The sequence below is a fragment of the Capricornis sumatraensis genome, chromosome 16 (genome assembly GCF_032405125.1).
Source record: "Capricornis sumatraensis isolate serow.1 chromosome 16, serow.2, whole genome shotgun sequence".
In the NCBI taxonomy this organism is placed as follows: Eukaryota; Metazoa; Chordata; class Mammalia; order Artiodactyla; family Bovidae; genus Capricornis; species Capricornis sumatraensis.
The window spans coordinates 14,286,172-14,298,314 of record NC_091084.1 but is presented as its reverse complement, the minus strand read 5'-3'; positions in this window follow the sequence as shown (position 1 = coordinate 14,298,314).

Genomic DNA, 12,143 nt, shown 5'->3' with positions numbered 1-12,143 from the left:
AAGTGAAAATTAAAGAAATAATAAAGGACTTAAAAATTAAAAAAATAATTAAAAAATTTAAAAAAGGAATAATCGTAAAAATAGTAAAAATATATCTAGAACTTTCTCTGGTGTTGTTGTGGGTATTGTGGGGTCAGTTCATTTTCAGAGAGTTCCTTGATCTGGCTTATATTTCTCAAGATCTATAGCCCCCTTCTTATGTAGTTGATACCAACAACAGGGTTTTAATCTATTGTATCTGTCACTTCCAAGGCAGTACCCTCTGTTTTAGCTTCTTCTGTTTGCTGGTTTCTTCAGTGTCTGATTTCCTCCCTGACACAAAGGGGGCAGTGGTGGACACTTTTTTAGGCTCACTTATTCAGTTGCACTGTGGGGAGGAAGGGACACTGCAAACAAAAAACACTGGTGTGTGCTTGCAGTGCCTCAACCACACTGGGCCTGCCCACACTCACAGCTTGTGTACCCTCCCTGCCCACACTGCTCAGGCTCTAGGTTGCTCCACCGGAACCGTCCAAGGCCAGCCCTGGGCTGCATGTATCTCCCAATTCTAAGGCGTTCAGATTCAGGCACTTGGATAATCCTCAGAGGAGAAAACTCGGTTGGGCCTGTGTTTTGTGCCCTTCCAAGGTCCAAGCGGCTCAGGTGATGAGGTGTTTGGCGAGCACCTTCGCTATGACTTATCACCTCCCTTGTTCCTGCCGCTCAGTCTTCTGGGCGTACAACTGGCGCACCTTCTCAGGTGGATGTTGACCATCCAGAACCCCAAGAAGTCTTAGTTAGCAAAGAAGCCTGCTTACAGTTTGTAGATAATGTCTCTCTGGGGCTACAATTGCCCACCTTCTGGGTCTGGCTGCCTGTCACTGGAGGGTGATCGTCTGCAGCCAGCTATCTCTATTCAGTCCTTTGTTCTGTGAGCAGGCCTGGTGGTGTCTTAGGTTAGGGCTGGCTTCTTGCATGGTAGTTATCCCACATTCTGGTTTGCTAGCCCAACTTAGTTCCTCAGATTGTGCTTGGGGCATCCACGCCAGATCCTTACTATAAGCAATGCAGCCCACGCCTCCCTGCCCAGCCCCCTCTTGCTAGTGGCGGCTGCAGGCATCTGTGCTGCTTCTCCGCTGGGTGAGTTTACCTTTGGGCTCATAATCTGTGGGTTTTAATTATTTATTTATTTTTCACCTCTGTTATGTTGCCCTCTGCTGGGAGGAGCTACCCCACGCCCGAGCAGCAGTGGCTGCGCAGGGACAGGCGGGCCTAGAAGATCCATCTCACGTTGAAGGTCAGGAAGGGTGGTGGTGAGGAGACACCTCTCATTCAAGGTAAGGAGCAGCGGGTGCACTTTGCTGGAGCAGCCGTGAAGAGATATCCCACGCCCAAGGTAAGAGAAATACAAGTAAGAGGGTAGGTGTTGCAACAGGGCATCAGAAGGCAGACACACTGAAACCATATTCACAGAAAACTAGTCAGTCTAATCACACTAGGACCACAGCCTTGTCTAACTCAATGAAACTAAGTCAAGCCCGTTGGGCAATCCAAGACGGGTGGGTCATGGTGGAGAGCTTTGACAGAACGTGGTCCACTGGAGAAAGGAATGGCAAACCACTTCAGTATTCTTGCCTTGAGAACCCCAGGAACAGTATGAAAAGGCAAAATGATAGGACACTGAAAGAGGAACTCCCCAGGTCAGTAGGTGCCCAATATGCTACTGGAGATCAGTGGAGAAAGAACTCCAGAAAGAATGAAGGATGGAGCCAAAGCAAAAACAATACCCAGCTGTGGATGTGACTGGCGATAGAAGCAAGGTCTGATGCTGTAAAGAGCAATATTGCATAGGAACCTGGAATGTCAGGTCCATGAATCAAGGCAAATTGGAAGTGGTCAAACAAGAGATGGCAAGAGTGAAGGTCGAATTCTAGGAATCAGAGAACTAAAATGGACTGGAATGGGTGAATTTAACTCAGATGACCTTTATATCTACCACTGCGGGCAGGAATCCCTCAGAAGAAGTGGAGTAGCCATCATGGTCAAGAAAAGAGCCCAAAATGCAGTAGTTGGATGCCATCTCAAAAATGACAGAATGATCTCTATTCATCTCCAAGCAAACCATTCAATATCATGGTAATACAAATATATGCCCCAGCCAGTAATGCTGAAGAAGCTAAAGTTGAATGGTTCTATGAATGCCTACAAGACCTTTTAGAACTAACACCTAAAAAAGATGTCCTTTTCATTATAGGGGACTGGAATGCAAAGGTAGGAAGTCAAGAAACACCTGGAGTAACAGGCAAATTTGGCCTTGGAATGCAGAACGAAGCAGGGCAAAGACTAATAGAGTTTTGACAAGAAAATGCACGGGTCATAGCAAACACCCTCTTCCAACAACACAAGAGAAGACTCTACACATGGACATCACCAGATGGTCAACACCAAAATCAGACTGATTACATTCTTTGCAGCCAAAGATAGAAAGGTCTATACAGTCAACAAAAATAAGACCAGGATCTGACTGTGTCTCAGATCATGAACTCCTCATTACAAAATTCAGACTTAAATTGAAGAAAGTAGGGAAAACTGCAAGACCATTCATTTCAGTTCAGTTCAGTTCAGTTGCTCAGTCACGTTCGACTCTATGCAACCCCATGAATCGCAGCATACCGGGCCTCCCTGTCCATCACTAACTCCTGGAGCTCACTCAGGCTCACGTCCATAGACTCAGTGATGCCATCCAGCCATCTCATCTTCTGTCGTCCCCTTCTTCTCCTGCTCCCAATCCCTCCCAGCATCAGAGTCTTTTCCAATGAGTCAACTCAGTTCATGAGGTGGCCAAAGTACTGGAGTTTCAGCTTTACCATCATTCTTTCCAAAGAAATCACAGGGATGATCTCCTTCAGAATGGACTGGTTGGATCTCCTTGCAGTCCAAGGGACTCTCAAGAGTCTTCTCCAACACCGCAGATCAAAACGCATCAATTTTTCGGTGCTCAGCCTTCTTCACAGTCCAACTCTCACATCCATAGATGAGTACTGGAAAAACCATAGCCATGACTAGACAGACCTTAGTCAGCAAAGTAATATCTCTGCTTTTGAATATGCTCCTCTAGGTTGGTCATAACTTTTCTTCCAAGGAGTAAGCGTCTTTTAATTTCATGGCTGCAGTCACCATCTGCTGTGATTTTGGAGCACACACAAAAAAAAAAAAAAAAAAAAAAAATCTGACACTGTTTCCACTGTTTCCCCATCTATTTCCCATGAAGTGATGGGACCGGATGCCATGATCTTCATGTTCTGAATGTTGAGCTTTAAGCCAACTTTTTCACTCTCCTCTTTCACTTTCATCAAGACGCTTTTTAGTTCCTTTTCACTTTCTGCCATAAGGTTGGTGTCATCGGCATGTCTGAGATTATTGATATTTCTCCTGGCAATCTTGATTCAGATATGATGTAAATCAAATCTCTTTTGATTATACAATGAAAGTAAGAAGTAGATTTAAGGGACTAGATCTGATAGATAGAGTGCCTGATGAACTATGGAATGAGACTCGTAACATTGTACAGGAGACATGGAACAAGACCATCCCCATGGAAAAGAAATAAAAGAAAGCAAAAAGGCTTTCTGGGGAGGCCATACAAATAGCTGTGAAAAGAAGGAAAGCCAAAAAAAAAAAAAGAAAAGAAAAAGAAAAACAAGAAAAGGAAAGATATAAGCATCCGAATGCAGAGTTCCAAAGCATAGCAAGAAGAGATAAGAAAGCCTTCTTTGGCAATCAATGCAAAGAAAAAGAGGAGAAGAAGAGAATGGGAAAGACTAGCCATCTCTTCTGGAGAAGGCAATGGCACCCCACTCCAGTACTCTTGCCTGGAAAATCCAATGGATGGAGGAGCCTGTAGGCTGCAGTCCGTGGGTCGCTGAGAGTTGGACATGACTCAGTGACTTCACTTTCACTTTTCACTTTCATGCATTGGAGAAGGAAATGGCAATCCACTCCAGTGTTCTTCTCTGGAGAATCCCAGGGACAGCGGAACCTGGAGGGCTGCCATCTATGGGGTCGCACAGAGTCAGACATGAGTGAAGCGACTTAGCAGCAGCAGCAGCAGCCATCTCTTCAAGAAAATTAGAGATACCAAGGGAACATTTCATGCAAAGATGGGCTCGATAAAGGACAGAAATGGTCTGGACTTAACAGTAGCAGAAGATATTAAGAAGAAGTGGCAAGAATACACAGAAGAACTGTACAAAAAAGATCTTCACAATCCAGATAAACACGATGGTGTCATCACTCATCTAGAGCCAGACATCCTCGAATGTGAAGTCAAGTGGGCCTTAGAATGCATCACTACGAACAAAGCTAGTGGAGGTGATGGAATTCCAGTTGAGTTGTTTCAAATTCTGAAAGATGATGCTGTGAAAGTGCTGCACTCAATATGCCAGCAAATTTGGAAAACTCAGCAGTGGCCACAGGACTGGAAAAGGTCAGTTTTCATTCCAATCTCAAAGAAAGGTAATGCCAAAGAATGCTCAAACTACCACACAATTGTACTCATCTCACATGCTAGTAAAGTAATGCTCAAAATTGTCCAAGGCAGGCTTCAGAATTACATGAACCGTGAACTTCCAGATGTTCAAGCTGGTTTTAGAAAAGGCAGAGGAACCAGAAATCAAATTGCCAACATCCGCTGGATCATGGAAAAAACAAGAGTTCCAGAAAAGCATCTATTTCGGCTTTATTGACTGTTCAAAGGCTTTGACTGTGTGGATCACAATAAACAGTGGACAGTTCTGAGAGAAATAGGAATACAAGACCACCTGACCTGGTCCTTGAGAAATCTGTATGCAGGTCAGGAAGCAACAGTTAGAACTGGACATGGAACAAGAGACTGGTTCCAAATAGGAAAAGGAGTACATCAAGGCTGTATATTGTCACCCTGCTTATTTCACTTCTATGCAGAGTACATTAAGAGAAACTCTGGACTGGAAGAAACACAAGCTGGGATCAAGATTGCCGGGAGAAATATCAGTAACCTCAGACATGCAGATGACATGAACCGTATGGCAGAAAGTGAAGAGGAACTAAAAGGCCTTTGATGAAAGTGAAAGAGGAGAGTGAAAAAGTTGGCTTAAAACTCAACATTCAGAAAACGAAGATCATGACATCCAGTCCCATCACTTCATGGGAAATAGATGGGGAAACAGTAGAAACAGTGCCAGACTTTATTTTTGGGGGCTTTAAAATCAGTGCAGATGGTGAGTGCTGCTGTTGTTGCTAAGTCGCTTCAGTCGTGTCTGACTCTGTGAAACCCCATAGACGGCAGCCGACCAGGCTCCCCTGTCCCTGGGATTCTCCAGGCAAGAACACTGGAGTAGGTTGCCATTTCCTTCTCCAATGCATTAAAGTGAAAAGTGAAGTGAAGTGAAGTGCAGCCATGAAATTAAACGACGCTTACTCCTTGGAAGAAAAGTTATGACCAACCTAGAGAGCATATTCAAAAGCAGAGACATTACTTTGCCGACTAAGGTCTGTTTTGTCAAGGCTATGGTTTTTCAGTAGTCATGTATGGATGTGAAAGTTGGACTGTGAAGAAGGCTGAGCACCTAAAAATTGAGGCGTTTGAACTGTGGTGTTGGAGAAGACTCTTGAGAGTCCCTTGGACTGCAAGGAGATCCAACCAGTCCATTCTGAAGGAGATCAGCCCTGGGATTTCTTCAGAAGGAATGATGGTAAAGCTGAAACTCCAGTACTTTGGCCACCTCATGAGATGAGTTGACTCATTGGAAAAGACTTTGATGCTGGGAGAGATTGCGGGCAGGAGGATAAGGGGACGACAGAAGATGAGATGGCTGGAATGCATTACTGACTCGATGGACATGAATCTGAGTGAACTCCGGGAATTGGTGATGGACAGGGAGGCCTGGCATGCTGCGATTCATGGGGCCGCAAAATGTCGGACATAACTGAGTGACTGAACTGAACTAAACTGAGGTTTCCAAGGCTCTCCACAGACATGGCATTGAGTGTGTTTCCTGGTGTTTGGAAACTTCTCTGTTTTTAAGACTCCCTTCCTGGGACGGAGCTCAGTCCCTACCTCTTTTGTCTCTTTTTATGTATTTTATATTTTTTTCCTACCTCGTTTTTAAGACAATGGGGTGCTTTTTGGGTGCCTGATGTCCTCTGCTGGCATTCAGAAGTTGTTTTGTGGAATTTACTCAGCATTTAAATGTTCTTTTGATGAATTTGTTGGGGAGAATGTTGTCTCCTCCTCCTATTCCTCCGCCATCTTCTCATTTTTTTCTTATGGCAAATCAATTGCAATAGTGTTTCTTGAATGAGCCTTCCCATCTCCACTGACTTGTAATTCAGTTTTTCCCAAATCAATTCATTTACACACATGCTGCATTCTAGCCTGTCTATTTTACTCCATTTGCTTCATTTGGTCTTTGCTTTGTAGTAAGTCTTAATATCTTGTGGCTTTATCATCTACAAAATTGTCTTGTTCCTTTTGTCCTTTTATATCTTTCATTAAAAAAAGTAGAAACTGATTGTAAAGAACTACCACAAGCTAATTGCAAACTTCCACCAGAAGTAAGTTAAACAATCTGAATGGAATTTCACTGACTTTATAAGTTAATAAACAAAATCAACATCTTTAGAGAACTGTCTTTCTAAATAATAACAGCTATAATTCTTCATTTTCTTGCACTCTATAAAGTGATGAATTTTTTAACTTTTGATTTATTCTGTTTTCATTTTCATTCATTTCTATGTATTTTCTAATTTCTTATGTGACTAAATTTTGATAAATTATTTGTTTAAGAGTCAGTTATTAAATTTCCAAAAGTTTGTGAATTTTTCAGTTTTAACTTTGTTTATTTCTAAATTCATTCTCTTGTGGCTAAAGAAGGAAGATATTTTGCATGGTCTCTACTTTTCAAATCTATCGAGACTGAATTATTAGGCTAACATGGTCTATTCTTAAATATATCATATACACTTAAGCAGAATATGTATGCCTTGATGTTGGATAGTGTTCTGTATTTGTACATTAGATTTATTTAACTAGTTTTATTGTGTTATATAGGTCCTTCAGTTCAGTTCAGTCACTCAGTTACATCCAACTATTTGTGACCCCATGCTGCTGCTAAGTCACTTCCGTCATGTCCTACTTTGTGTGACCCCATAGACGGCAGCCCAGCAGACTTCCCCATCCCTGGGATTCTCCAGGCAAGAACACTGGAGTGGGTTGCCATTTTCTTCTCCAGTGCACGAAAGTGAAAATGAAAGTGCTCAGTCGTGTCCAACCCTCAGCGACCCCATGGACTGCAGCCTACCAGGCTTCTCCATCCATGGGATTTTCCAGGCAAGAGAACTGGAGTGGGGTGCCATTGCCTTATCCGTGTGACCCCATGGACTGCAGCAAATCAGGCTTCCCTGTTCATCACCAGCTCCCAGAGCTTACTCATATTCCTGCCCATCAAGTCGGTGATGCCATCCAACTGTCTCATCCTCTGTCATTCCCTTCTCCTCCCATCTTCAATATTTCCCAACATCAGGGTCTTTTCTAATGAGTCAGTTTCCCGCATCAGGCGACTTAATTATTGGAGTTTCAGCTTCACCATCAATCCTTCCAATGAATATTCAGGACTGATTTCCTTTTAGATCGACTGGTTGAATCTCCTTGCACTCCAAGTGATGCTCAAGCATCTTCTTCAACATCACAGTTCAAAAGCATAATTTCTTTAGTGCTCAGCTTTCTTAATAGTCCAAACCTCACATTCATGCACAACTACTGGAAAAACTATGGCTTTGACTAGACAGAACTTTGTTGGCAAAGTAATGTCTCTGCTTTTTTTTTTTTTTTTTTAATTTTTATTTTTACTTTATTTTACTTTACAATACTGTATTGGTTTTGCCATACATTGCATTACTGGTTGGGGGATAGACTTGGATAACTGTGATATTGAATGGTTTGCCTTGGAGACGAACAGAGATCATTCTGTCGTTTTTGAGATTGCATTCAAGTACTGCATTTCGAACTCTTTTGTTGACCATGATGACTACTCCATTTCTTCTGAGGGATTCCTGCCTGCAGTAGTAGATATAATGATCATCTGAGTTAAATTCACAGGTCTCTTAGGCCCTGTAAACTTTTCTGAACTCTGTTTCTTTCTATTCGTTAAAATTAGTAATTTCCAACATTCTATTTTTAAGTTTGTTAATGCCTTCTTTGGCCTGCTTATATATGACTTGAATCCCTCAGTGAAATTTTTATTCCAATTATATTCCAATTACTGTACTTTTTTACTCTATACTTTTTTTTTTGCTTTTTTGTTTTAGCTCCCTCAATCTTTATTGATATTTACATTTTATTGCATATTATTTTCTTGACTTTTCTCATGTCTTCTTTTAGTTCTTTGATCATCTTTAAGACAGTTCCTTGAAAGTTTTTTTTTTCTAATAAATGTACCATCAAGTCTTTTTCAGTGACAGTATCTGTTGATTTATTATTATTTTTTGAATGAGATGTACTTTCCTGTTCTTTATATGTCTTTTTTTTTTTTTTTAACTGGATATTTGAATCTAGTGATGTGGTATTCAGATTCTCCCCATATCCCAGAGTTTGCTGATTTTATTGTTATTATTACTATTATTTTGTCTTTGATTGTGGTAATCAGGCTCTATTTTGAGGATCAGTCTAAAGCATATACCTAATTTTTTTCTCAGGTCTTTTACAAGACTTTTCCCTAGCATTTTTGACTGCTTTATAATTATCCCCTTACATACCTTTGCTTTCAAACTTTGGCTCCAGAAGGAAGAGAAGAGAAAAACAGTGAGAAGGTAGGGTGCTGGCCTTTGAATTTCCTGGGAGTCATTTCAGATGGAGAAGAAATTTTCAACCATGGGGGAAGGTGCACCAACAATGCACCAACAATTACTGCATGGCTGTTTGTCTGCACCTTTGAGATCAGAGGCAGCACTCATCAGAGCACAGACCCCTTATATTTAAAGGACTTTTTTTTTTTTTTTCCTGGCCCATGGCTCCCACAAACCATATGTAAATTGAGGGATGGATGACAGAAAACTGGTACAGTGTTAGGAATTGAACTTGATCTACACTAACTACATAGCATCATCTAACCTCTCTTGGAAGTTCCAAGCTTTCAGTAGACTCCAGAGTTCCAAGATAGTTGCATCTTCACATCAGACAGATTCTGCCAGTGCAGTTGTAGTTTAGGTGGAGTAGAGATTCCTGGTGCTTCCTACACTACCCTCTTCCCAGTTTCTCTGTTGAGATTTTTTGTGTTAAACAGACTATACTGGGACAAGTCTCATTTAGTCATACTATGCAACTTGTTGCATATGTTACTATATTCGATTTGCAACTAATTTGTTCCAGATTTTTATACCTATATTTATACACAATGTTGGCTCTATTTTTATTGTAATATCTTTAAATATATTTTTTATCAAGGCAATATTTTGATTGTACACTGAGATATGGATTTCTCCATCTACTTTTTTTCTGAGAGGATTGTGAAAAAAAATTATTTTTAGTTGTTTACATTTTTGATAGAATTAACCAGGTATGTCCACTGTACAAGAGTGCTTCTTTGTGGTGAGTTTATAATTACTGATTCAATGTTTTTAATTATCACAAATCAGTTCAAATTTTCTATTTTCCCTTGAGTGACTTCCAGCTGTTTGTATGCTTCTAGAAATGTGTCCACTTATTCTATATTATACATTTTGTTGATATACAGATATTTATGATATACCCAATAATCATATTTTTTGGGTTTCCCTAATAGCTCAGTTGGTAAAGAATCTGCCTGCAATGTAGAAGACCGAGGTTCAGTTCCTGGGTTGAGAAGATCCTCTGGAGAAGGAAATGGCAACTCATTCCAGTATTCTTGCTTGGAAAATCCCAAGGACAGAGGAACCTGGTGGACTACAATACATGGGATCACAAGAGTTAGACACGACTTAGTGACTAAAACACCACCACAATCATATTTATTTCTAGAAGGTTATAGTTAAGTATCTTTCTTCATTGGTCAGTCTAGGTAAAGTTTTGTCAAATTTGTTAATCTATTGAAAGAACTGATCCTTAGTATCATTGATTCTCTAAGCGTTTTTCTACTCTCTATTTCATTCATTTCCACTCATGATTTCCTTCTTTCTATAAAATTTATGTTTGGGATGCTATATTTTTTTAATTCTTAAGATAGAAATTTAGGTTTATTGATTTTAAACTTTTTTTTTTGTTTGTTTTATAAATTCCCTCTGCGTACTGCTGTTACTTTATCTCATAATTATTTGTATGTTGTATTTAGGATTTATGTCTGTACGTGTGTGCTAAGTCACTTCAGTCATGTCTGACTCTTTGTGACCCCATGGACTATAGCCTTCCAGGCTCCTCTGCCCATAGGATTTTCCAGGCAAGAATACTGGGGTGGGTTGCCACTTCCTTCTCCAATTTATGCCTGACATTTTGATACTTGTTTTTCACTTATCTTGTCTTGTATCTTGCTGAATTTTTGCTTGACTATCTTCTTTAAATAGATATTTCCACAGTCCTATATTGATTCCTTTTTGTTGTTGTTGTTGTTTAATGATATCTTTCAAAGTATTTTTTGTGATTGTCCTAATGATGACAGCTACCATGTTCACTTTCAAAAATACAGTTTTGTTTATGAATTTAATTCAATAATATACAAACGTTTGCTCCCATATGGTTCCACTTCTTCCTTCATGCTATCATCATAGAACATATGTCTTTATATATCATGTGCCCATCAACACATTTTTATACTTATTTATTAATACATTTGTCTGTTTAATCAGAAGAAAAAATGCAAGGAAAAACATATTTATAGTCTTTTATGTAGTTATCTTTCTCACAGCTCTTCATTTCATTATGTAGATTCAAGCTCTTGTCTAGTATTCTTCCATTTCAGCCATAACAAGTCTTTCTAGTATTTCTCATAGTACTTTGTACACAAAGATAGCATCACTGACTCAATGGACGTGAACTTGAGCAGACTCTGGGAGATAGTAGAGGACAAGGAAGCCTGGTGTGCTGCAGTTCATGGGGTTGCAAAGAGTCAGACAATACTAACTGACTGAAGAACAACAACATAGTGAAGGGATGGTCTGCTAGTTATTCATTTTCTCAGTTTTATTTATCTGAACTTGTCTTTATTTCTTATTCATTTTGAAAAATAGTTTTGGTGGATGTTGAATGTTTGATATATGCTCTTTTCCTAGTAGTGGTATTAGTATATCATTCTACTGCTGTCTGTACTCCATGGCTTCTGACAATAAATCTTCTGAAAATCTTATCGAGCATCCCTTTTATATGATGAATTGCTTCTCTTATACTGTTCACATGATTTTTCTTCTTTGTCTTTCAACAGTTTGTTATGCTTCGCTTCAAAAATTTATATTTTTTTGATTGTATTGTACTTGGAGGTTTCCAGTCTGGTGCTAGTGGTAAAGAATTTTCCTGCCAATGCTGGAGACATAAGAGATGGAACGTTTGACCCGCAGGTCAGGAAGATACCCTGGAAGAAAGCTCGACAAATCACTCAAATATTCTTGCCCGGAGAATCCCAAGAAGAGAGGAGCCTTGTGGGCTACAATCCACAGGGTTGCAAAGACTCAGATATGATTGAAGCAACTTAGCACAGCACAGCATACATTGTACCTGGAGTTCATTGAGATTCATTGTATGTGGTTTGATAGTGTGTGGTTTACTGGTTTTGCAGTCATTATGTCCTCAGATATCATTGTTGCCCCTTTCTCTTCCATCCTCTGAACCTCCAGTTGTGCATATGTTGCTACCTTACTAGAGGCCTGCAATCTCTGAGGCTCTGTTCATTTTTCTTCATTCATTTTACTTTCTGCACTTAAAATGGGATAACTTCAGTTATCCTATAGTCCACTGCTTCTTTCTGGTGCTTTTCCAGACTTGAAGTGGAACCACACTAGTACATTTTTAATTTAATTTATTTGACTTTTCACCTCCAGAAATGCACTTTGCTCCTTTTTGCTATTATAATTTAAGTCATCTTATTAATGCTATCTTCAGTTACATATTATTCTCATAGCTTCTTTTAGTTCTTGAAATATAGCTACTTTGGATCTTTGAGCAT